At 35.2% G+C, this 25,971-nt stretch overlaps 1 protein-coding gene across 2 annotated transcripts in view; it reads right to left on the bottom strand.

Moving 5' to 3' along the window:
- Positions 1-25,971, bottom strand: part of LOC127418064 (dedicator of cytokinesis protein 2-like) — a 161,177-nt gene that overhangs the window by 33,271 nt on the left and 101,935 nt on the right. The window lies entirely within an intron of this gene.

Genomic DNA, 25,971 nt, shown 5'->3' with positions numbered 1-25,971 from the left:
TTATCAATGTCCTGACTATACATTGTGATCAGTTGAATGACACTTTGATGAATAAAAGTACCAATTTCTTTCCATAAGAGCAAAATCTGTACATTATTCCAAACTTTTGGCCACCAGTGTATATATTTCAACTTGTCCCACCTTTGCTTTGAAAAAAGCAAGAATCTGGGTTACAATGAGGCACTAACAATGGAAGTGAATTAATGTAAGTGCTTTATTAAAATGATAAGCTTCACATTTCTGTCTTCCATCCAAAAATTGTCCCCATTCACTTCCATTGTAAGTGTCTCACTGTAACCTCCATTTTTGCACACTGGGACAGTATTTTATGTATTTTAAATTTAACATCTAAAACAATGACACTTTGTCTTTAAGAAAGGGTGTCAGACAAACACTTTTTTAAAATGTTCCTTCACAATCCTCTCAACACAAAACTAATTTTAAGCATTTAAGGATACAGCTTTAGATAAAAGGTTTTTAAGATTATAAGAAACATTTCAGTCAAGTGTGTCCAAATTTGTAACTGGTAATGTACACACTTTCAGCAACATGTACACACACACACACACACACACACACACACACACACACACACACACATTTTCATTGATATTAAAGATAGAGATAGATACACAGGGCTACAAAGTCTCTCTCTCTCACACACACAAACACAAAAATGGTGGGCAGAGCAACAGTAGAAGTGTAATCTGTGTTATGTAATAAATCTAATTAAATAGAGCGGTGTCATCGACAAGGACAGATGGCTCACTCTACCAAATGAAAATAAAACCATGACTCTCCTTCATCCGCAATCCAGAGCTGCACCTGTTCAAATGCCTCACATCTCTCCACTGCTTTCTGTCTCTATTCATAGACCGTTTAATCCTCAACAATGTTCATTTGAACTGACTCATTTACTTTTCTGTGGACTTGTAAACAATAACTAGCCAAAGCATTTACAGGAGAATTAGACATGTAGAGTTAGAACTTCAATTAGGACTAGAATTAGAATTAGAATTAGGATTAAAATTAGAATTAGGACTAGAACTAAAATTAGAACTAGGACCAGTTGTAGATTAGAATTAGGAATGGAATTTAAATTAAGACTAGGATTAGGATTAAAATACAAATTAGGAATAGAGCTATAATTAGATTTAAAAGAAAAACAAGAATAGGATTACATTTAAGACTATGACTAGAATTTGGATTTAAATTAGGACTATGGCTAAAATTAGAATTAAGACTAGGATTAAAATCAGAAATAGAATTACGACTAGAACTAGAACTAAAATTAGAACATAGATAAGATTTAGGACTATGGTTAACATTTGAATTTAAAATAGGACTAGGGCTGGAATTAGACTTAAAACTAGAATTAAAATCAGAAGTAGAATTAGGACTAGGGCTGGAATTTGAATTATGACTAGGGTTAGGATTAAAATACAAATTAGGAATAGAGCTAGAATAAGATTTAAAATTAGAACAAGAATTAGGATTACAGTTAGGACTATGACTAGAATTTGAATTTAAAATAGGACTAGGGCTTAAATTAGAATTAAGACTAGGATTAAAATCAGAAATAGAATTACGACTAGAACTAGAATTAGAACTAGTATTAGATTTAGGACTATGATTAAAATTTGAAATTAAATTAGGACTAGGGCTGGAATTTGATTTAAGGCTATAATTAGGATTAAAATACGAATTAGGAATAGAGCTATAATTATATTAGAATTACATTTAGGACTGTGACTAGAATTTGAATTTAAATTAGGATTACAATTAGAATTAGGACTAGAACAAAAATTAGAACTAGTACCAGTTGTAGATTAGAATTAGGAATGGAATTTGAATTAAGACTAGGATTAGGATTAAAATATGAGTTAGGAATAGAGCTAGAATAAGATTTAAAAGAAGAACAAGAATTAGGATTACTGTTAGGACTATGACTAGAATTTGAATTAAAATTAGAATTAAGGTTAGGATTAAAATCAGAAATATAATTAAGACTAAAACTAGAACTAGAATTAGAACTAGGATTAGATTTAGGACTATGATTAAATTTTGAATTAAAAGTAGGACAAGGGCTGGAATTAGAATTTAAACTAGAATTAAAATCAGAAGTAGAATTAGGACTAGAACTAATGAGAACTGGATTTAGGACTATGACTATGATTAAAATGAGAATTTAAATAAAGACTAGGGCTGGAATTATAATTAATACTAGGATTAAAATCAGACTTTAAATTAGGGCTAGAACTAGAATTAGAACTAGGATTAAATTTAGGTCTATGATTCAAATAAAAAATTGAATTTAAACTGCGACTAGGGCTGGTATTAGAAATAAAACTAGGATTAAAATTGAAAGTAGAATTAGGACTAGAACTATAAATAAAATGGGGATTGGATTTAGGACTAAAACTAGAATTTGAATTAAGACTAAGATTAGGACTGATATTATAACTAGAACTAGACTTAGAATTAAGACTAAAACTAGAATTAGAACTAGAACCAGGATTAGATTTAGAACAGGTATTCAAATTAAGACTAGAACTAGAATTAGTATAGGATTTAGTACTTGGACTCGAATTTGAAAAAGGACTGGTATTAGAATTAAGAGTAGAATTAGGATTAAGATTAGAACTAGAACTAGAAGTAGGGATAGAATTAAAACTGGAACTAGAATTAGAAAAATAATTAGAATTACATACAAATTTAGATTTGCATCTAGAATTTGAGCCAAAAACTAGAATAAGACTTAAAGGGATGATTCACCCAAAAAAGGAAAATTCTGTTGTAATTTACTTCTGTGGAACAAAAAGAAATGTTAGGCAGAACTTAGTCACCATTCACTCTAAATGCATCCTTTTCCATACAATGAAAGTGAATGGTGACTGAGACTGAACATTCTGCCTAACATCTCCTTTTGTGTTCTATGGAAGAAAATATCAAGAGAGGTAAAACTCCGTATAATATTTATGAAACTTACCATGTAATAATTACACCGTAAAATGAACGTGTGTCTCTCATATTGTGTATTTGTTTGGGCCCAGGACGCAGGAGCTGTTCCTGTGCATTGTGAACTTACAGCGGGGTAGAGACACTGAAAAATACTGAATGTTGCAAGCATTTCTGGAGAGAGTACTAAATCACACAGACACAGCATAAGTGATGGAAATGAAAATATAGAAACAGACAGAAGGACAGATATAGACGAGTACAAAAGGTTGTGAGTGTGTGACAGCACAAAGTATAAATAAACACACCAGTGAACCTTTCTGTGAAGGTGACAGAGGAAAGACTGAGAGAGGAAGAGAACTGAATTGAAATGAGAGAGATGTGTGCGTTTTGAGTTTGTCTGTGTGTTCAAATTTGTCCCAAGAAGTTAAAACTGACAAAACCTCTCTTTGGGGACATTTGAGGATGTACTTATTTGGAAAATGTGATATAGGGAAGACAGGGGCTAGTTGTCACACATTTACTCCATTGAATATTTCTCAGAGTAGGTTCTTTTTGACAGTCAATTTCTGCATTGTCTCATACCTTAAAGTCTTGGCTACAAAAAAAGCTGTTGACCATTTTCACCGTTATATTACTGAACACACGTTGACCTTTTGTAACAACCTCCCCATCACGACCAACAAAATCAAATATAAGTCACACTTTAAATCTACACCTGCATTAAAAAGCCCATTATATTAAAAGTCAAACAAGTATTTAAGTACAAAACGATTCATTAAACAACAAAAATGGATAAGGTAACATACAAACATATCAAAACACTGTTTAGGCCAAAAAATATAAACCTGTGACAACTTGCCCCGATAAAAATGCGACAACATGTGACACTTTTACTGAGATATAGCCCTTGTGACAACTAGCCCCGGTCTCCCTTATACATAAAAATAAGTAATATTTTTCTTTATTCTAAAAGTGCAGAAGGTTATCTTTCGGGGTAGGGTAGAGTATTGATAATTGCAAAGTCTTTATAATTTACAATTGTCAAAGTCTACAATGCGTCCTTATTTAGAAGTAAACATGCGCTTGTGTTTTGAGTGTATGTGTGTGAAATGAGTGAAGTGTGTGTTTTATGGTCGTATTGCCCTCATTTGAGTTCTTCTTCTGTCCCTGTGGCTGTAACCTCATCTACATCTCTCTTTTTCTCCTTCTCTCATTATTCTTTTCACAGCTGTTCCTCCCCTCCAGTCTTTCTCTGCCTCTTTACTCATTCTCAACACCTTTCTCTCTCTCTCTAAACTGATGTTCCAGTGGCTCTTCAAATCAAATTAAAATGAGCTTATGAGAGCAAACCACACAATCTGCCATTGTCTTGCAGGTTTAATTTAACACACATATATACCTGCTCTTAACACACACACGCGCGCTCAATTATATTGAATGAAAAATGCAGGCTCATTCACTCAATTACAGAATATAAGGGGAAAATAAGCACACGCACACATACATACATACACAAAAGCTCACACACTTTTCTTCCTCTTCCAATTTCTGCTTTTACTTGTTATTTGAGGCGTTTCTTAAAGGAATAATTCACAAAAGGAAACAACACAAAAAGCTAAAGTGATAGAGGATGGATGACAATGACAAAAAAGTATTATTAAAGTAGGCTATACAATTTGTGCAATAGATTTGGACAAGTGTTAGAAGTAATTCAACATCAACTTATATATATATATATATATATATATATATATATATATATATATATATATATATATATATATATATATATGACTAGGACTATAATAGAATATTAAGAACTATAGCAGATGTTACAAATAAAACAAACAAACCAACATACAAAAAAAAAAAATATATATATATATAGAATTCATTATGAGGGATTTTTGTGCCCCTACATTTAGAATTTTGGGGGCATTTTTTGGTTGTTTTTGGTGGTATTTTTTCCCTGAACCCCCTTTAAAGTCTGACCCTGGTTTGGGCCGACATGAGGGTGAGTAAACTATGACAGCAGAATTTTAATTTTAAGGTAAACTGTCCCTTTAAGTTTAGTAAAATACTGCAATATATATATATATATATATATATATATATATATATATATATATATATATATATATATATATAGTATTTTTGACCTGTATTCCAGTAAAAATATCTAAACATACTTAAAACAAGAAAAAATTACTTGAGAAGCAGAATTACTTGTTTTCAGAGAAAGGTTTAGGCTTAACCCTTTGGTTTTGAAGAAATAACAGTTCCGTTCGGGTCATAAAAGACCCGGTAGAGTACACTACATACTGTATACAGCACACCTCCCTTTTGATTATGAACACTGGCACGCTTTTCACACTGAACACAAGCTTTTATAGTAGCATGTCAAATGAAAAGAGCACCACCTATATGTCAGTGGTGGTATTATTCTTTCACAGTAGATACAAAGTAAACCCTTCATTATGAGTGAAAAGATGATCATTAGAACACTTCCAATTTTTATCTGTTTGAAATAAACACAGAATAAAAACAAAATAAAAAATAAAAATAAAACAAATCAAGGATATTAACATCTGCCTGACATGACAAAAATCACATTGACTTCCATTGAAAAGGTCTCCACACATATCTAGGGATCAGGGTAAGGTCTCACTGAGACGTAAAGTTCACACTAAGGGCTTAGTAACTACTAGATAGTTTGTAATTAAGTCAGTGCTTAATTTGGTTGTACCACCTGTTCTTAAGGCAAGAGTTAACTAGTAGGTCCTAAACTCTCCGTAAAGTATTTTCATGTTGTTTCATGCAGAAGAAATAGGTTTCTACGTAATGTTTTCTCCCATAAATGTAAACGAGTGTAAATGCCAACATCATCAAATATGTCGAAAGGACTGAAGCCTGTCAACCACAACATGAGCTCATTGATGTTATTAAATGAGTCTGCTTTTTTATTCCATCCATTACTCCTGGTCGGAGGCTGCCGTATATATTTAGTTTATACGTAGGGTTACGTTCTACCTGAGTTTAATGGTGCAACACTCAAATATTTAAGAGTGCGTAAACTGTGACTTAGTGCCCATTTACGCAACAACTAGGCTAAGTTGTAACTTACAGTAGGTATAGCTGGTGCAGCCGGCCCATAGAGACTTAATGGCCGGTTAGCAACTATCTTGCAACCATTTATTAATGCCCTAGCAATCACCCCGACACTGCACAAAAAAAAAAAAAAAAAAATGTCATAAAAATTGTAATTGTAATGTGGAGAATCCAATGTCATTTTGATCAAATTTTATCTCCTTCATGGGTCAAAAATGACCCAAACATAACAGGAGGGTAAAAAAAAAAAAATAATAAATAAAAAATAAAAAATGCCTGTATTTGCAAACAGGGTAAGACAAAAAAAAAAAAAAAAAAAAACAGGGTATTTTTCTTGTTTTAAAAATAAACCTAACTCAATTTAGCTAGATTTCTCTAAAAAACAAGAATTGATATTTTACACAAAGTAAAAAAATAAACAAGAAAATGTGTTTTTATAGGGCATTATATGAGTTATATTACCTGCTTTACAAAAAACAACACATATAGCACATGAACATAAACACATCTGCATGTTTCAATCTAAAATAAGCATGTTTCAAACACCCTCTTCACCCAAAACCTCAGCGTTTTTACATATTATTTCCTTCTGTGTGTGAGTGTGTGTCCAGACCTCCCATGAGCACTCTAATGTGACCGAGCAGGAGAGAAAAACCAGGACACACAGCGGGATTAATACACACACACACACACACACGAGAGAGAGAGAGAGAGAGAGAGAGAGAGAGTTGGAGGGAGGAGAAACGAGATCCTCAGTTCACCAGCGGATGGAGAGAGAGACAGATCGTAACATAGACGGATGTAAGACAGAAGAACCAAAGACACACACAAGAGTCTGAAACAAACAGGAATATATGATAAAAGACAAGAGAGAACGAGTGAACGAGAGAGATGAAGAACGATCTGATCACCTGCACCAGAGTCTCTGTGATGAAGGTCAGTACTTTAGTAAATCATCTACTGAAATATTACATTATCAGACATCTGAAAAATTACAAATGAAAATTCATTAGTAATCTATCTGTCAACACACACATACACACTTGCCCTTGCGGTAATTTTACTTAAAAAAAAGTATCCAAAAATACCATGATATTCTCATGATTTTGACTGGGGCTAGTTGTCACAAGGGCTATATCTCAGTAACGATAAGATTTGGATCCAAAAGTGCAATTGTGCAAATGTTTGTTTTCTCTAGCAGAGGTTTTGTATGTTGGTTTCAATAACCTAGTTCAAAACCCTCATATACTAGAACAATTTCTGTGAATTCAGCCCTAATTTACACTATCATCATATTTATATTTTAGTTCACACTGGCATACATTCAGACAAGGCTCAACTATATTATGAAAGCAGATTTTTACCAAAAGGTTTAAATGTGTTCTTAGGAAAAAGGTATTTTTCAAGTCATAAATATATGCAATATATGCAATTATCTTTTTAATATTTGTTGGCAAAAGCAATGTTTAGTTATGTTTGTACGTTGGCTTTTTAATTTTTGTTGTTTAATAAATTGTTTTGTGCTTTATAGTTGTTTTACTTTTTAGATTTAGCTGAAAGACCAATAATAGTCTGTTAACTGCAGGTGTAGATTAAAAGAGAGGTGTAGATTTGCATTTTGTGATTGTGAGCATTGATGTATAATGGCAGATTTCATAGTGACAACTTGCACCATATAATGGGGCATGTTGTCACAAAAGGTCAGCGTGTGTTCAATGAGCTGTATCTTTTGTTTAGGCGATAACAGTGAAAATGTTCAACAGCTTTTTTGAAGCCAAGACTTTAAGGTGTGGGACTACGCAGAAATTGACTTTCAAAAATTAACCTACTAAAAAGTGTGTTTTGAGATTCTGAGTTACTTTGTAATGAATCATCATTAATATCAGTAAGAGAGTTTCTTTGTTTATCAGCTGCTAAATGTATATGCCTGGATGTGTGTGTGTGTGTGTGTGTGTGTGTGTGTGTGTTATATAATAGCAGGTAAATAATAGCCATCTGTCACTGAGAACTCTGATGCAACTAAGTGTGTGTGTCATTGCTATTGTTCTGTTTAACACACACTCCATGTGTCTCTAACTTTGTTCAAACAACTTTCTCAGCATGAGTGTGTGACCTTTGACCCTCTGCGGTGTTTCTAAAATCTCTGAAACACACACAGGTGCTGCTGTTTAAGACACACAGAATCTGGTATGTGAGGTGCGTAATTCAGAGGAAGTGTGTGTCGAACTGGTCTCATGCTGGAGAAATCTGAAGAGAAATGAAAACATTATAAACATTATAGACACAGCCGGACACACACACGCTTAAAACATAACCATACAGCTACAAGAGGAGAGAGAAAGACAGACAAAGAGACAGTCAGCGAGAGAGACAGGTGGGCTACACGGAAGACAGTGTGCAAGATTGAAATGTTTGCGAGAGTGATGGAAGAGATGAGAAAAGAGAAGACAGTAAAAGAGAGACAAATGAACAGAGTGACAGAAGAGAGATAATGATGAACAAAGAAAACAGACAGATAAACTGATGAACAGATGAATAGAAGGACAAGAACTTAAATGAGAGGACAGAGAGATGGACCCAACCCTCTTAAAGAAAGAAATGAATCTCACAAAAGCTGACAAGAACATATCCAGGTCATATTTTACCCCCAAATCAAAAGAAAGAAATGAGAAATTATACATTGCATTAGGAAAATGAATCCTGTTTCTAGGACCGTTACAATATATATATATATATATATATATTTTTATTTTTTTTGCACTTGTGACATTATTTTCAAGACAATTAAGCAAATATTCACCCACAAAAATGTATTTCGACTCGTCCCTCATTTTCTTCAAAACAAAGCAAAACTCTCGGTTACAGCGTGTCACTTACAATGGAAGTCAATGGGGGCCAATCCGTAAACGTTAAAATACTCACTGTTTCAAAAGTATCGAAACAAGACGTAAACAATATGTGTGTTAACATGATTTTAGTGTCATTAAATCGCTTATTAACCTTTTCTATGTAAAGTTATATCCAATATTACAACTTTGTTGCCATGACGACGCAATGCTGCTAAACCCTGTAAGCTATTTTATCAGACTAAATAATGTAAACACGTGTAATGTTTACGTCTTGTGGCTATAGTTTACATTAATAAACAATATGCTACAAATGCTTTTGAGCTTTACTTGTTCTGACTCCGGAACAGTCCTTTAACATTATGCAGAATATACAGTATATACTGTATATATATCGACACTACCGGTCAAAAGTTTTGAAACACTTGACTGAAGTTTTTCTCATGATCTTAAAAATCTTTTGATCTGAAGGCGTATGATTAAATGTTTGAAATTAGTTTTGTAGACAAAAATATAATTGTGCCACCATATTAATTTATTTAATTATAAAACTAAAATGTTATTTAAAAAAGTTTTTGAAATTGATGACTTGGACCAAATAATAAAGAAAAGCAGCCAGTAAGTGCCCAACATAGATGGGAACTCCTTCAATACTGTTTAAAAAGCATCTCAGGGTGATACCTCAAGAAGTTGGTTGAGAAAATGTCAAGAGTACATGTCTGCAAATTCTAGGCAAAGGGTGACTACTTTGAAGATGCTGAAATATAACACAGTTTTGATTTATTTTGGATTTTGTATAGTCACAACATAATTCCCATAGTTCCATTTATGTTATTCCATAGTTTTGATGACTTTACTATTATTCTAAAATGTGAAAAAAAAAAAAATATAATAAAGAATGAGTAAGTGTTTCAAAAATTTTGACTGGTAGTGTATATATATATATATATATATATATATATATATATATATATATATATATGTGTGTGTGTGTGTGTGTGTGTGTGTGTGTGTGACCTGAACTCGTTTTCTCGAGGGCAGAAACGCTAAATTTGAAAATGGCGAGTGCATGTGTGCGTGACAAATATACGTTATCCTAAAAGTGAGGTGAGCACGCAAACATCAGAGTGTCTCGATGGGATGTTTTACACACACTCTTTTTTTAAAAGCTGTTTTCTTTTTAAGCTGATAAATCTTTTAAGCTATCCTGATACACTGACAGGCGCAAAACATATTCACGTCTGATTTGTAAACACACTCACTGAAAGTCACATGACCAGTCCCCAATACACGCATTTCCCAGCACTGGTGCTAATGACATTGTGATATATGTAATATATGTACTGTGTTGACTATCCACACACGATGCTATCTTATGACATCTAAACACTTTTACTATAGTGCATGACTGCATTTTAACATTTGCATTACATAATCAACTACATTAACAAGGTTGTTCAAGTATGATCAAATTGTGCAGCTCGACAGATAGAGCATTGCACTTGTGATGTAAAGGTGCGGGGTACGAGTCCCGAAGAGCACGCGAGTCCAAACGTGAGCTAAAAGTGTCATAGAAGCACCACAAAATGACGTGACTGTGTTTTCCATCTCACATTTGCTTTTCTGACACTATCAGTTAGGTTTAGGTTTAAGGTTTAGGGTAGGGAGGTCGGTTTTGTTGATTTAAAACTCGATCAAGAATTAACCTTAAAAACCTCATCTATCTGGGAGAACATTTAACTCGCTTTTAGGGCCACTCAGTGGACATTTCACCTTGGAACTGCCATGACATGTGTATTGAACCACCTAATCTCATTTAGCAGAAATGTCGTCACAGTCATGTAATTTTCATGAGATCAGGCTCGAACTATGATGACTATTTTGACTATGTACCCTTAACTACCTGTGCAAGTAATTATTAAAGGTCAATTTTGTATGAAAGTATCTGCAATAATATTGCACATGATTGCATCATACATCACTGGGAACACAAGTGACTTTCTTTTGCAAGAAAGCATATACTTTTATACTATAAAAAGGCTATGGAACTGAATAATTACCAAAATCAAATACCATGATATTTACATTGCACTCAAAGGTACTTCAAAAAATATCATTTTATTACCATGGTACTATGTCCAAAAACAAAACACATGGTAGAGAGAGAATCACCTTGAGAGCTATTCAAAAGACACACACACTTTATACAGTAGCGTGTCCGCTGGTACTTTGATTAGGTTTCTATGTGATTTGTGTGTTTTAGTGTGTGTGAGTTATGTCTGTAATATAGCTTTGGTTGTTTTCCACTCGCAGTGTGTCTCGGCAGTGCTTTACACATTGGCTGGTTAATATTGTACATCACATTGTGAAACACACTCTGAGCTTTTGTGTGTGTGTGTAAAAGTGCTTCTAAAACCTGTCTAAGCTTTCTTCAATTTTATGCTTGTTGTAACTGAAGCGCTGCATCACGTCTGCATCTCTAGCCAAACCACTAAAATCAAAACAAAAAAGACTGAATCTGTCATAATCGCTGTTATTGGAATATTGGAAAAGGAGGCAGATTCCTTAAAATTCCATTACAGCTCACTAAAGCAGATAAAGAGCAGCTAATGAACAGACTGACTGTCTACAAGTAGCTCATGGCACAGAATAAACCCGGTTTATAGAGGCAAAAGAAGTTAAATTCACCATAGATTCATCTCTAGGCTGTTTGTTACTTTTGATTCCTTTTTTTGAGTTCACAAGGTCTAAAATTAACACTTACCAAGCAACAAATGCTACTTAAAGGGACAGTTCACCCAAAAATGAAAACTATCTTATTATTTACTCACCTTCATGCCATTTCAGCTCTGTAGGTCCTCACAACGCAAGTGAATGGGTGCCAAAATTCATTTTGATGCTCCAAAAAGCAGATAAAGGCAGCATAAAAGTAATCCATATGACTTCAGAAGTGATATGATAGGTTTGGGTAAAAAACAAAACAATATTTAAGTCTTTTATTTATTTATTTATTTTTTTTTACAATAAATTCTCCTCCCTGCCCAGTAGGGGGCGATATGCATGAAGAATATGAATCACCAAAAACACAAGAAGAAGAATGTTAAAGTTAAAGTGGAGATTGACTGAGCAGGGAGGAGAATTTATAGTAAAAAAAAGACTTAAATATTGATCTGTTTCTCACCCACAACTATCATATCACTTCTGAAGTCATGGATTAAACCACTGGAGATTTATGGATTACTTTTATGCTGCCTTTATGTGCTTTTTGGAGCTTCAAAATGTTGGCACCCATTCACTTGCATTGTATGGACCTACAGAGCTGAAATATTCTTCTAAAAAAATCTTCATTTGTGTTCTGCAGAAGAAAGAAAGTCATAAACATCTGTGATGGCATGAGGGTGAGTAAATTATAAGAGAATATTTATTTTATTTTTGGGTGAACTATCCCTTGGTGTGTCAATAATAAACAAACAAACAAACAAACAAACAAACAAACATCCAGTTACGTTATAAAAAGGATAGTTAACTTAAAAATGAAAATTCTGTCAGAATTTACTAACCATCAAGTTGTTCCAAAACTGTATGACTTTCTTCTGTGTAACTCAAAGGAGATGTTAAGCAGAATGTGAGTCTCAGTCACCATTCACTTTCATTGCATCTTTTTCAGGTCTCTCTCTATAGTTTTCCTCTTTTGGAAAGTCGTGGAAACGCAATAGTTGATTTTTTTTTTTCTTTTGCTGGTGGAGAAAATGGGATACAAAAATAATATTTGCTTTTTGTCACTCATTCATTGCTGTAGGATTTTACCCCATTATAGTTTACTTCTACGTTACAAACCTGGAAATGTGAATAAGGTACATTCTGCAGAAGGTATTTAAACATGGTAAAATGTGTTCAACGCTGCTGAGAGTGCCACATTCTTTTGGAATTTGAAAACACAATAAAATTTGCCAAAATGTATAATAATTTAACACACAAGTGGTGCAAAACTTTGCAAATGAGGGGTGTTCAAATTCGTGTTTTCGACAGAGTGCTGCAGCCACAGAATCTGTGTGGACTTGCTAAGAAGAAATATTTATGGCCGGTACATTTTCTCAATTCACTCAGCATTGGCAGGTGTGTCCAAACTGTAATTTTTGGACCCTGTTTGTGTGTGCGAGTGTGTGTTTTCAGTACAGTGTGGTGACAGAACGTTACATCTGCGGCCCCTGAATATTGATTGCTGGCCGGTGGCCTCAGATTACACTCACACACACTCACAGAGACGCTAGAATGTATTAGAAGAGATGTGTGTGTATGTGAGTGTGAATGATGGCACAAGAGAGGCACAGAAAGACAAAATCAAAGTCAGGTGTAACGGAGTGTGAAAGCAAAGATAGAGCAAGAGTACAGGGCTTGACCGGAGCTGATGGAGAGATCAACTGAGACTCTGTGTGTGTTTGTGTGTGTGTGTGTGTGTGTGTGTGTGTGTGTTGTATGTAGAGTTGTATGTAGGTGAACACAAAGTGACCTTACAAAAAAAGCACTGTGGTGGTAGTATGGTAAAGTGATATTATCAAATGGTAATACTATGGTACAGTGATATATCATGGTACTTAATGATTACCATATTCACACACCATATTATTTACAGTGGTACTCCAAGATACTTGAAATGAATACCATGGAATACAATCATGGTAATCTCTAAAATATATGGTATCACAGAATTACCGTAGTACTTATAAAAAACAAGGTAATACCATGAAATATCCAAAAAAAACAACAACAAAAAAAAAACATAGTATTACCATTGTATATATCTAACAAACATGGTATTACAAAACTACAGATCCAAAAAAAAAAAAAAAAAGAAAAAAAGAAAAGGTATTACCGTGTTAAATATCCATAAAATATAGTTTTACCATGGTACTTAAAATAAAAAAATAAAAAAAATAAATAAAAAATTACCGTGTTACAGCATATATCCAGAAAACAAGGTATTACCATGATACATACCCAAAAAACATGGTTTTCATATTCAAAGAACACAGTATTACCATGGTATATATATATATATATATATATATACATATATATATAAAACATAGTATTTCCATGGAACATTTCCAAAAAACTGCTATTACCAAAGTACGTATCCAAAACCCGGTATTACAATGGTGCATATTCAAAGAACACAGTATTACCATGATATATATATATATATCCAAAAAACATGGTATTGCCATGGTCATATCCATAAAATATGTCTTTACCATTGTATATATTCAAAGAACACAGTATTTCCATGGAACATTTCCAAAAATCCCAATATTACTAAAGTACATATTGAAAAAACACATTTTTACCATGGTGCATATTCAAAGAACACAGTATATATATAATGTATTACCATCGTACATATAAAAAAACATGGTTTTCCCATAGTACATATCCCAAAAAAAATAAATGGTATTACCAAAGTACATTTCCAAAAACATGGTATTACTAAAGGACATATCCCAAAAAAACATGGTTTTACCATAGTACATATTCAAAAAAATTTTACAATGTTTGTACTAAAATTGTACTATGTACTATCTGTTTCCGGTCACTGGTGTCACGCTGCACGAGTCTGTGTTTGTAGCTTCCTAGCCTGCTTAGCATTGCTTATTCTTCATATACGTTCATAATTTTATCCTTTACCATTTTACCACGTGATTCGTTGTTTCCGCTTTTTTTCTTTCAACTGCGTGTATTTTACCTCGCACACCCGTTTTCTCTCTTTATTATTTTCTTTTTTCCCGCTTGTCTACATCTCGTGTCTCGACTGCGTGCATTTGATTACTCCTCTGTGTTTTACATGGATTATTGCATCAATCTCAAACCTCTGCTGATCAGGAACAACATCCAACCACATCGAATCTCAAACCCTCACCGTTCAAGAACAACCATAACAACAACAACAACAAAAACTTGCGGTAAGTCATGGCATCCGCTCATGTTATTTTTTCCTGCATTGCATGCCACATGTTTACTATAGCTTCTTCCATCAGCAGTGAGGCATTTACATGTGATAAATGTAAGGAATTAGTCAGGCTGACGGAGAAGGTTAATGAGCTAGAGACATGCATCCGAATGCTAGTGGAGGTCAGTGAGAAAGTGAAGCCGGCAGATACTGTTTTGGATGCGGGTAGTACAGTGAGCAATACACACACTTTGGTTCCAGCTGTAGAGCCCCCGCAGCAGGGCGTTTGGGTGACATCTCTGCGGCATACTCGCTCAGCAAAGCAACACCACTCTCCCGTTCCTCTTAGGGTTTCCAATCAATTCTTCCAACTCAGTGATGCACCCACTGAGAATAATTTTGAAAGAGCTATGGTCTTAGGTGATTCTACTGTAAAGAACGAGGAAATGGAGACTCCAGCCACCATTGTAAAATGCATTTTCGGGGCTCGAGCATCTGACATTAGATCAAATTTATGAGTGCTAGTTAATTCTAAACATAGATTTTCTAAAATTGTCATTCATGTTGACACTAACAATGTCCGGCTTCGCCATTCGGAGATCACTATAGATAATGTTAAAGAGGTGTGTGAACTTGACCCCCTCCCTGCTTGTCATGGTGGTGAGTTTATAGTAGATTAGTATCACTGAATGGCTGGATGTCTGAGTGGTGTCCAGAGGATAGTATAGGATTTACAGACAACTGGAAGAGTTTTTGGGGTCAACCTGACCTGTAAAATAGAGACGGACTCCATCCCTCCAGGGAAGGTGCCGTTCTCCTCTCTAGTAATTTGGCTCATAGTCTTAATAGTGATAATATTTGACTAACTGGGGCCCAGGTCAGGAAGCAGACAAACTGGTTAATCTGAACATCTGCTAGCTGCCTTGAGATGTCACACAGGTCACATAAACTACAACACATAGAGACTGTATCACCTAGATATCATATAAAGATTGTGTCTGTTCCCCGAACTACCAAACACAAAACCCTCAATAAATCATTTAGAAAATGTTTTGATTACGTTCAAACTTAAAAAAAAAAAAAAACTAAGTAATTGAAGATAAACATCATATAAAAGTAGGGCAACTAAACATTAGATCTCTTCCCACCAAAGCACTAATTGTAAATTAAATTATTACAGATCATAGTTTGTATGCGCTCAGCTTGACTGAAACATGTTGGATGAATATATTCATTTAAATGAATCTACTCCCCCAGGTTATTGTTATAAACATGAGCCTCGTCTGAAGGGTCGAGGAGGAGATGCTACAATTTACAGTGAAGTTTTTGGTGTTAGTCAGAGGACAGGATATAAGTTAAAGTCTTTTGAACTAATAATGCTTAATGTGACATCGTCAGATACAAATAAAAAATCACTGTCATTTTTTGCCCTTGCTACAGTATATAGATCACCTGGGCCGTATTCTGATTTCCTTGGTGAATTTGCACCTTTTTGATCAGATCTAATAGTTACTGTATATAGAGCTTAAATTGTTGGTTACTTCAACATTCACATAGATAATGAAAATGACAAATGGGGAATAGCATTTATCGATATTCTCAACTCTCTTGGAGTCAGACAAAATGTGACAGGACCAGCTCATTGCCATAATCATATGCTAGATTTAATTCTGTCAAATGGAGTTGATGTTGATACTATAGAAATTCTATCGCAGAGTGATGACATCTCAGATCATTACCTTGTCTCTTGTTTGCTGTGATCTACTAATGTCACTTAGTCTACACCACACTGTCTTTCAGGTTGAACTTTTCTTTCGACCACTAAAGATAGCTTCACTAAAAATCTTCCAGAATTGTCTCACATACTCAGTAAGCCAAAAAGTCTTGAAGCACTTGATGTAATAACATAAAATATAAATACAGTCAGTACTGAATAAACATGTAGGATTGTTGTGGTTATTTTCTATGAGTTTGCTAAAATATGCAATGGATGTACTGCTACGTCGTCTTCTGCAGCGAAGAACTTAGGTGTTATATTTGATACCAATCTGTCCTTTGAAAATCTAACTTCCAGTGTTTATAGAACAGCATTCTTCCACCACAGAACTATAGCTAATTTATGACACATGCTGTCTGTTGCTGATGCCGAAAAACGAATTCATGTGTTCACGACCTCAAGACTAGATTAGTGTAATGCATTACTGGGAGGATGTCCTGCAAGTTCAATAAATAAACTTCAATTGGTTAAAAATGCAGCTGCCAGAGTGCTGACTAGAACCAAGAAATATGATTATATTAGCCCCATTTCATCGTCGTTATATTGGATACCTGTTAAATTTCATATTAATTGTAAAATTCTGTTAACTACAAACAAAGCATTGAATGGTCTAGCTCTGCAGTACTTAAGTGACCTTCTGACACACTATATTCCATCACGTTCATTACGATCACAAACTTCTGGCCTGTTAATAGTTCCTAGAATATCAAAATCCACTAAAGTTAGATAGATCCTTTTCTTATTTGGCACCTAAACTATGAAATAGTCTCCTTAACACTGTTCGGGATGCAGACACACTCAGTTTGAGTCTAGACTAAAGACTCATCCATTTAGCCAGGCATACAACAAATTTATTTTGAGGGATTTATTCATAAACTCACAATTAGGCTGCTTTAGTTAGGTCTGCCGGAACCGGAAACATTTCTCAGAAACATTTCTCATAATCTATAACTCTGCAATGAATTGATTGGCATCTACGCTAATATAATTCTATTTGTTTCCCTGTCTCAACCTCGGGATTCATATCTCGAAATTACCAGAGCCGGCCAGATCCAGCTCCATTCCTATTTGGTGTTGGACTCCACTGCTACGTGTTACTGAGTGATGATGACAAACTACAGCCGGTACTAACAAGACATCACTTCAGTCTTTTATGATGGACTTTAGAGGATGAACTGATGCCAACTCTAACTGTAAGACATGGGATACTTCATATGCCACTGCCTGAACCTTGGACTTGGATGGACCCCACCGAACCTCAACAAAATGACCTGCAGGTTGAACTGCGATGCACCTCATTGATCTCTTCCTGCATCACCTTTGTCTACTGATGGACTATACTCTTGAAATGGAATACATAGACTATCATTTAATTGCCAACAAAAGCCTTCATCAGCCAACTAACAAAGGACAATGCATCTACTGTATGTGAACTTCTGCGGTTCATCCAGGATGAACTTCAAAGACATTAGTCATTAATCTTACAGATCATACAAAATCTTTGTTTAAACACTGGCCCTTAAAACTTGCTTAAAACTTAAACCATGACTTGCACTGCACACAAATAACTAATATTGGCATTATATTCATGCTGGTTAGTCAGAGGGGAACTGGCCCCCACAGTGAGCCTGGTTTCTCCCAAGGTTATTTTTACTTATGGAGTTTTGTGTTCCTTGCCACAGTCGCCTTCAGCTTGCTCACTGGGGTTCTAAATACAATTATTATTTAATTATTTATTTTTATACTCAATTTACAGTCATATTTAATCAAACTACACAATGGTAACTCTAAGACTTTATAGATATTACAGTATCATTTTCTGATAAAGCATGATTTTCTGTAAAGCTGCTTTTAAATGATTTGTTGTAGTGTTGTTAAAAGCACTATACAAATAAAAATGACTTGACTATTACCAAAGTGCATATCCAAAAAACACGGTACTACCATGTTACAGTATATATTCAAAAAACACTGTATTGCCATGGTACATATCCAAACAACACAGTTTTACCATGGTATATATTCAGAAAACAGTATTTCCATGGAACATTTCCAAAAAACATGGAATTACCAAAGTACATATAAAAAAACCTGTATTACCTAAATATATATAGAAAACAAAACATGGTATTACTATGGTACAAATATATATATATATTATATATATATATATATATATATATATATATATATATATATATATATATATATATATATATATATATATATATATATATATATATATATATATATATAAAAATAAACACGGTGTTACCAAAGTGCATATCCAAAAAAAAAAAACATGGTTTTACCATGGTACATATACATAAACACGGTGTTACCATGTACTGTACATACAAAAAACGTACAATGATACCATACAAAACAATGGTACTTCTGTGGTAAATAAAAAAAAAAAAAAAAACATGATAATGCTATGGAACTTTAAGTTTGTCAAAGAAATAGAACAAGTGTGTGTGTTGGTGTGTGTCGGTCCATTTCAAGGTCAAAATTTGTCAAATTTACCAGACAAATGAAGCTAAATTCTACGAAACGCCTCAGAGAGCAAACGGCAGCCTGCAACCCAGTTTTCTCTCTCTGGAGTGTTCTGAGACTTCACACATGAAAGACGAGAGCAGGATTCACATGTCTTTTTCCTACTTTGTTCAAATGAAAACAATACTAATCAAATTAACTGCTGAGGCATTCAGCTCTGATACTCTGTGAGGAATGCAACTACTCACATCCCTGACAGGGAATCAAAAATTCTAAACACATTCCTCTCTTTCTTCTAATTAAATACACACACAGAAGCCTGATTCCTCATTAGGTTTGTTTTGTATGATAATGTCCTTCTGTTAAAGGCTAATAGGGGTCATTTGCATTTTTGGCCAACAATCCTTTAAAGCCAGAACACACACCATTGGGGAGCTACTTTGAAACGGTACCTTCTCAAGTTATAAGTGTGGGGGGGGTGGGGGGGCAAGGGGAGGGAAAAACAAAAAAGAAAGAGGAGAGGGAAAGGGCAAAGCAGAGCAACAGCGAGAGAGCGAGAGAGAGAGAGAGATAGAGAGAGAGAGAGAGAGAGAGAGGAGAGAGGAATAACCTGGTTCCCCGGCACCCAGATACGCTGTCGCCTGGCCCTCAGCCACTCCCCAACCTCTGCCGGATGACAGCCGCTCCTCCCCGGATGGACCGGAGCATGTCCTCCGACCCCTGGCAGATGGAACGCTCCTCCACGTTTTGGGAACTCCTCCGCCCCTGGCAGCGGCTCCACCGCTCCAGGCGGCCGGCAGCGAGCCCCTCCTCCCCTCGCGGATAGTGGCCATTCCTCCGCGTCCAGGCGGTCGGCAGCAACTCCTCCGTCCCCAGTGGATGGCCGCGGCTGCTCCATTGGGTTGGCTGGTAGTGGCGAGGACTCCACGACAGCGCATCCCTCCTCCTTCCTGGGTTACGGCACCAATGTAACAGGGTTGACATGGGAAAGGAGGAGGCGGGAACCGGCTGAACTGTCAAAATAATAGTTTAATGAAAACTTAAAAAGACACAGAACACAAATGCACACACTGCAGCTGCGTGTGGCTCTCTCTCTCCTGAACTGCCGCATTCCGCTGCACTTATCCCGCTCCTCGGCTGATTAGCCTGATTGGGGGTCAGGCGTGCATAGTCACGGCCCGGCCCCGCCCTCCTTCTCGTCACATTTATATTCAGTATATACACAAATATATGTAATATACTGTACATATGTTTTTTTCAAACAGCAGTTTTTATCTGACACAAAACTTCTTTAGGGTGAGTAAATGATGACAGAACTGTTGCATGTACTACTCCGTTAGGTTTGTAACTCCACTAAACTGACACTCACACACACATTGTTTGGGTCAGAAGAGACAGGCAGCTTTGATTCCGTTTCATAAAAGAAAAAGAGCTTAACAGAGAACAAGATATGAACTACTCGAGACACAGAGGGCTTATAAAAGACCAGAGAAAAGAGAGGGAACATTCCTATCTTAATGTTAGAGGAAGCAGGGACTGACTTCAGACCAGGAGGAGATTACAGAGGAATAAAGTGATAATTATAGGCCCTTCAGGAAGAGAATGAGGGAGACTTTAATCAGTTGGATATGACATATGGGGGATTTAGTTAACCCCCATTAATATGCATTACAGTCATGTTGGGGTTACTGGAGTCTCTGGGCCTAAGATAAAGGTGAACTTACACATGCCTGTTCTCAAACATTGTCATTCTTTATTACACACTCATGCATGCACAGTGATGGGGAGTAACTAACAGAAGGTAGCAATTCTACTAACTCTGCTTAAAGGGATAGTTCACTCAGAAATAAAAATTCTGCAATGTTTTGTTCAAACCTGTATGACTTGCGTAAAAACATCATAGGAGATGTTATGCAGAATGACAGTCTCAGTCACCATTCACTTTAATTGTATGGGGAAAAAGATGCAATGACAATGAATGGTGACTGAGGCTGTCATTCTGCCTAAAATCTCCTTTGGTATTCGATGGAAGAAAGTCAAAGGGGTTTGGAACAACACGAGGATGAGAATTTTTTTTTTTTTGGTGAACTATCCCCCTTTAATGTGCAGTTTTACAACTGACCGAACCACTTTATTTACTGAGTATATAAACAAACTATTATTTTGAGATTTGAGTCCCTACGTTGCACGTTTTGTAGCAAAAACTTTTTGTTAAGTGCTGCTGTTGATAACTCTTTTTTTTACTCAGGTTATATAAATGAGAGAATTTTATGTTTATTGTTTGTATTTTTATGGAAATGTAGCTGCTGTCATTCCAATTACACATTCATTCATAAACCCTCATTGTGTTTGTGCCAGATAAATGTTTGTAAAAATAAATTATATCCTCTGATAGTTCTGTATTTGAAAAGATATAATGGATGCATTTTACAGTAAGATTCCATTTGTTAACATTAGTAAATGCATTAGATATCATAAACCATAGGAGTCATTTTAGGTAGGGATGATATGGACATGTCCCTACCAACTTTCCAACATTTGGGCAATTTCACCGTAAATTATTGCCCTACTTCTTCTGAAATGGTGTTGTCACCATTTTTTCTTAAAGAGCCCATATTATGCTCATTTACAGGTTCATAATTTTATTTTGGGAGTCTACTAGAATAGGTTTACATGCTTTAATGTTCAAAAAACACATTATTTTTCTAATACTGTACATTGCTGCAGTACCTCTTTTCACCCTCTGTCTGAAACGCTCTGTTTTAGCTCCTGTCTCTTTAAAGCCCCCCTTTCCGAAAAGCCCAGTCTGCTCTGATTGGTCAGCTGGCCCAGTCTGTTGCGATTGGTCAACTGCTTAGAGCGTGTGTCGGAAATGTAACGCCCCTTACAATAACCGAGTTTCAGCTTAAAGCAGCCCTTAGGTGGGCATTATGCAAATGTGTTACATAGTGACATAGCTAAGTCATGAAAATAATGGCTGGACTGCAAACCAGGCATTTCAGGCAGTTCAGGAGCAGTGTTTTCTGTGGGACAGAGTAACTCCCTTTGGCGTTGACTTTGTGCTTTGTAACTTTGCAGACCTTTTACATGCATAAACAGCTATATTACACACTAAAGGAAAGGTAAAATCCCAAAAAGCATAATAGGGCCTCTTTAAATTATTTTTTGTAGATTACGCAGACGGATTTTCATTGGTATTTTACGACTTTTCATGTACAAAATGTTTCCTGTCAAAAAGTCAAAAATGTCCTGAGTTTTGCACGCAGCCCAATGGAGGATTCTGCTTTTTTGGCTGGGTGAGCGTCCTCTTGAGGAGAACACCTTAAAATGTGAATAAATGAGTCAGAGGTGCAAGATTTTATGATGCTAGTATAACTCCCAATAAATGTTTTATTGTACACATTGGAGCATCGGGATTAGAAAGTGATGTTTTGTCAATAAAATAAGGCATTTGCCTGCTTTTTTCAGGAGGCCTACTTTTTCAGATAAAAATGTAAGTGCACATAAATAAGTGTCATGTAAAATGTCAATGTTCCATTCTCCTCATAGATTTGTTTATTTTGCGATGTCATTTTGCACATGTAAATTGTTAATTTACACTTTGTTTAGATTTCCATTTGTTTAATGGTGGATAATACATTTTACAGAATGTCACTTTATGTCCAAAACACAAAACAAAAAACTTTATGTCCCTTGGATATTATTTTCTAGAGGTAAATCGTGGGCCAGTTAAATAAGAAATGAGACTTGTTATATGAGATAATAATGTTATTTTGTCTATATTACCAGACTGACTTTCTCGCAATTTCTTAATACCAACATTTTGAATATTATCCTTGCTGTATGTCCCTGCCAACTTTCAAACCAAACCTACAGTATGCCCTTGTCATAAACTAACACCATCATAAATGAAAAGCTATTTATTTATTTTTTTACAGCATTTGTTAATGTTGTTTAGTGTTCATTTTATATTAAAAAAATAAATAAATTTAAAAAAAAAACGGTTTATTATTTTACCTTCAGCTAGTTTCCTAGCTTTATTCGTTTTTATCTGATTTTATCTGTTCAAAAGCTTTTTAATGCTGTCACCTAAATTTATATCCTCGTTTTGGTCATCAAAACTCAAGAGTCATCAAAACCTCACGAAATAAATACATAAATATATATGTATATATACACACACACACACACACACACACACACACACTGGCAGCCAAAAGTTTGGAATAATGTACAGATTTTGATGTTTTGGAAGGAAATTGGTACTTTAATTCACCAAAGTGTCATTCAACTGATCACAAAGTATAGTCAGGACATTACTGATGTAAAAAACAGCACCATCACTATTTGAAAAAAGTCATTTTTGATCAAATCTAGACAGCAGCCATCACTCCAACACCTTATCCTTGAGTAATCATGCTAAATTGATCATTTGGTACTAGAAAATCACTTGCCATTATATCAAACACAGTTGAAAGATATTTGGTTCGTTAAATGAAGATTAACATTGTCTTTGTGTTTGTTTTTGAGTTGCCACAGTATGCAATAGACTGGAATGTCTTAAGGTCGTTTTGCGGAATGAAGGCTATACAATGCTTGAAATTGCCAAAAAACTGAAGATTTCATACAAAGGTGTACACTACAGTCTTCAAAGACAAAGGACAACTGGCTCTAACAAGGACAGAAAGAGATGTGGAAGACCAGATGTACAACTAAACAAGAGGATAAGTACATCAGAGTCTCTAGTTTGAGAAATAGACGCCTCACATGTCCTCAGCTGACAGCTTCATTGAATTCTACCCGCTCAACACCAGTTTCATGTACAACAGTAAAGAGAAGACTCAGGGGTGCAGACCTTATGGGAAGAATTGCAAAGAAAAAGCCACTTTTGAAACAGAAAAACAAAAAGAAAAGGTTAGAGTGGGCAAAGAAACACAGACATTGGACAACAGATAATTGGAAAAGAGTGTTATGGATCTTAACCCCATTGAGCTTTTGTGGGATCAGCTAGACTGTAAGGTGCGTGAGAAGTGCCCGACAAGACAGACACATCTATGGCAAGTGCTACAGGAAGTGTGGGGTGAAATGTCACCTGAGTATCTGGACAAACTGACAGCTAGAATGCCAAGGATCTGTAAAGCTGTCATTGCTGCACATGGAGGATTTTTTGATGAGAACTCATTGAAGTAGTTTAAGAAGTTCTGAACATATATATTGGTTTTTTTTTTTCAAATTGTAATAGTAATTTTTCATGTTATCCATGTCCTGACTATACATTGTGATCAGTTGAATGACACTTTAGTGAATAAAAGCACCAATTTCTTTCCATAAGAGCAAAATCTGCAAAGAGCAAATTCCAAACTTTTGGCCGCCAGTGTATATAAATATTTATAGTGCTAAAATATTTTTCAGTGTATTAAATAACACAAAATGACAAATACAGTCAGGTTTTTCCAAACCATTTGGTAGTTTAAATACAGCTAATAAATAAATAAATATAATCTGATATTATAGTTATACATTCAAAAGGGATAGTTCAACCAAAAATGAAAATTCTCTCATCATTTTCTCACCCTCATGATATCCCAGATGTGTATGACTTTCTTTCTTCCACAGAACACAAATTATGATTTTTAGAAGAATATTTCAGCTTTGTAGGTCCATACAATGCAAGTCAAGCCATTTTTATATGTATAGCGCTTTTCACAACACACATAGTTTCAAAGCAGCTTTACAGAAATCATGCTTTAACAGAAAATTAAACTGTAATATCTATAAAGTCTTAGAGTCATCATTGTGTAGTTTGATTAAATATGATTGTAAATTGTGTATAAAAATAAATAATTCAATAATAATTGTATTTAGAACCCCAGTGAGCAAGCTGAAGGCGACTGTGGCAAGGAACACAAAACTCCATAAATGAATGGGTGCCAAAATGTTGATGCTCCAAAAAGCACACAAAGGCATTATAAAAGTAATTCCACACTAGTGTTTTAATCCATGTCTTCAGAAGTGATATGATAGGTTTGGGTGAGAAACAGATAAATATTGAGGTCCTTTTTTGCTAGAAATTTTTCTCCCTGACCAGTAGGGGGCAATATGCATGAAGAATGTGAATCACCAAAAACACAAGAAGAAGAATGTGAAAGTTAAAGTGGAGACTGACTGAGCAGGGAGGAGAATTTATAGTAAAAAATGACTTCAATATTGATCTGTTTCTCACCCACACCTATCATACCACTTTTGAAGACATGGATTAAACCACTGGAGTCATATGGATTACTTTTATGCTGACTTATGTGATTTTTGGAACTTCAACATTTTGGCACCCATTCACTTGCATAGTATGGACCAAAATTCTTCTAATAATGTTAATTTGAGTTCAGCAGATTAAAAAGTCATACACACCTGGTATGGCATAATAGTGAGTAAATGATGAGAGAATTTTCATTTTTGGGTGAACTATTCCTTTAAATTGTCCCCTTAAATTGCTTAAATATAGTAAGCTGCTTAGTTAACTAGCTATATTATTTAAAGCTTGACTGTATTTTAACTACACTCAATTATGATTAAGCTTGTTGCTTGGCAAGTGACAGCTTCAAAGCTGATTTCCGAAATATTTCTTCCTTCTCTGACAGGTTAACAAGACAACAGGAGACTTTGGGGACAACTGAAGTTAGTGGAGAGACACTGGACCACAGCAAGACTGCCAATGGTGACCAAGAGCTACAGTAAAACATTAGATTTAAAAACAGAACCGTGAACCGGAGGACTTATGACAAATGAGATCTCTTCTTACACTTGGGAGTTCCATCCATCTACTTCCTGTAAGGAAT

Source organism: Myxocyprinus asiaticus, chromosome 27 (genome assembly GCF_019703515.2).
Source record: "Myxocyprinus asiaticus isolate MX2 ecotype Aquarium Trade chromosome 27, UBuf_Myxa_2, whole genome shotgun sequence".
Taxonomy (NCBI): domain Eukaryota; kingdom Metazoa; phylum Chordata; class Actinopteri; order Cypriniformes; family Catostomidae; genus Myxocyprinus; species Myxocyprinus asiaticus.
This window is presented reverse-complemented; position numbering and strand designations above follow the sequence as displayed.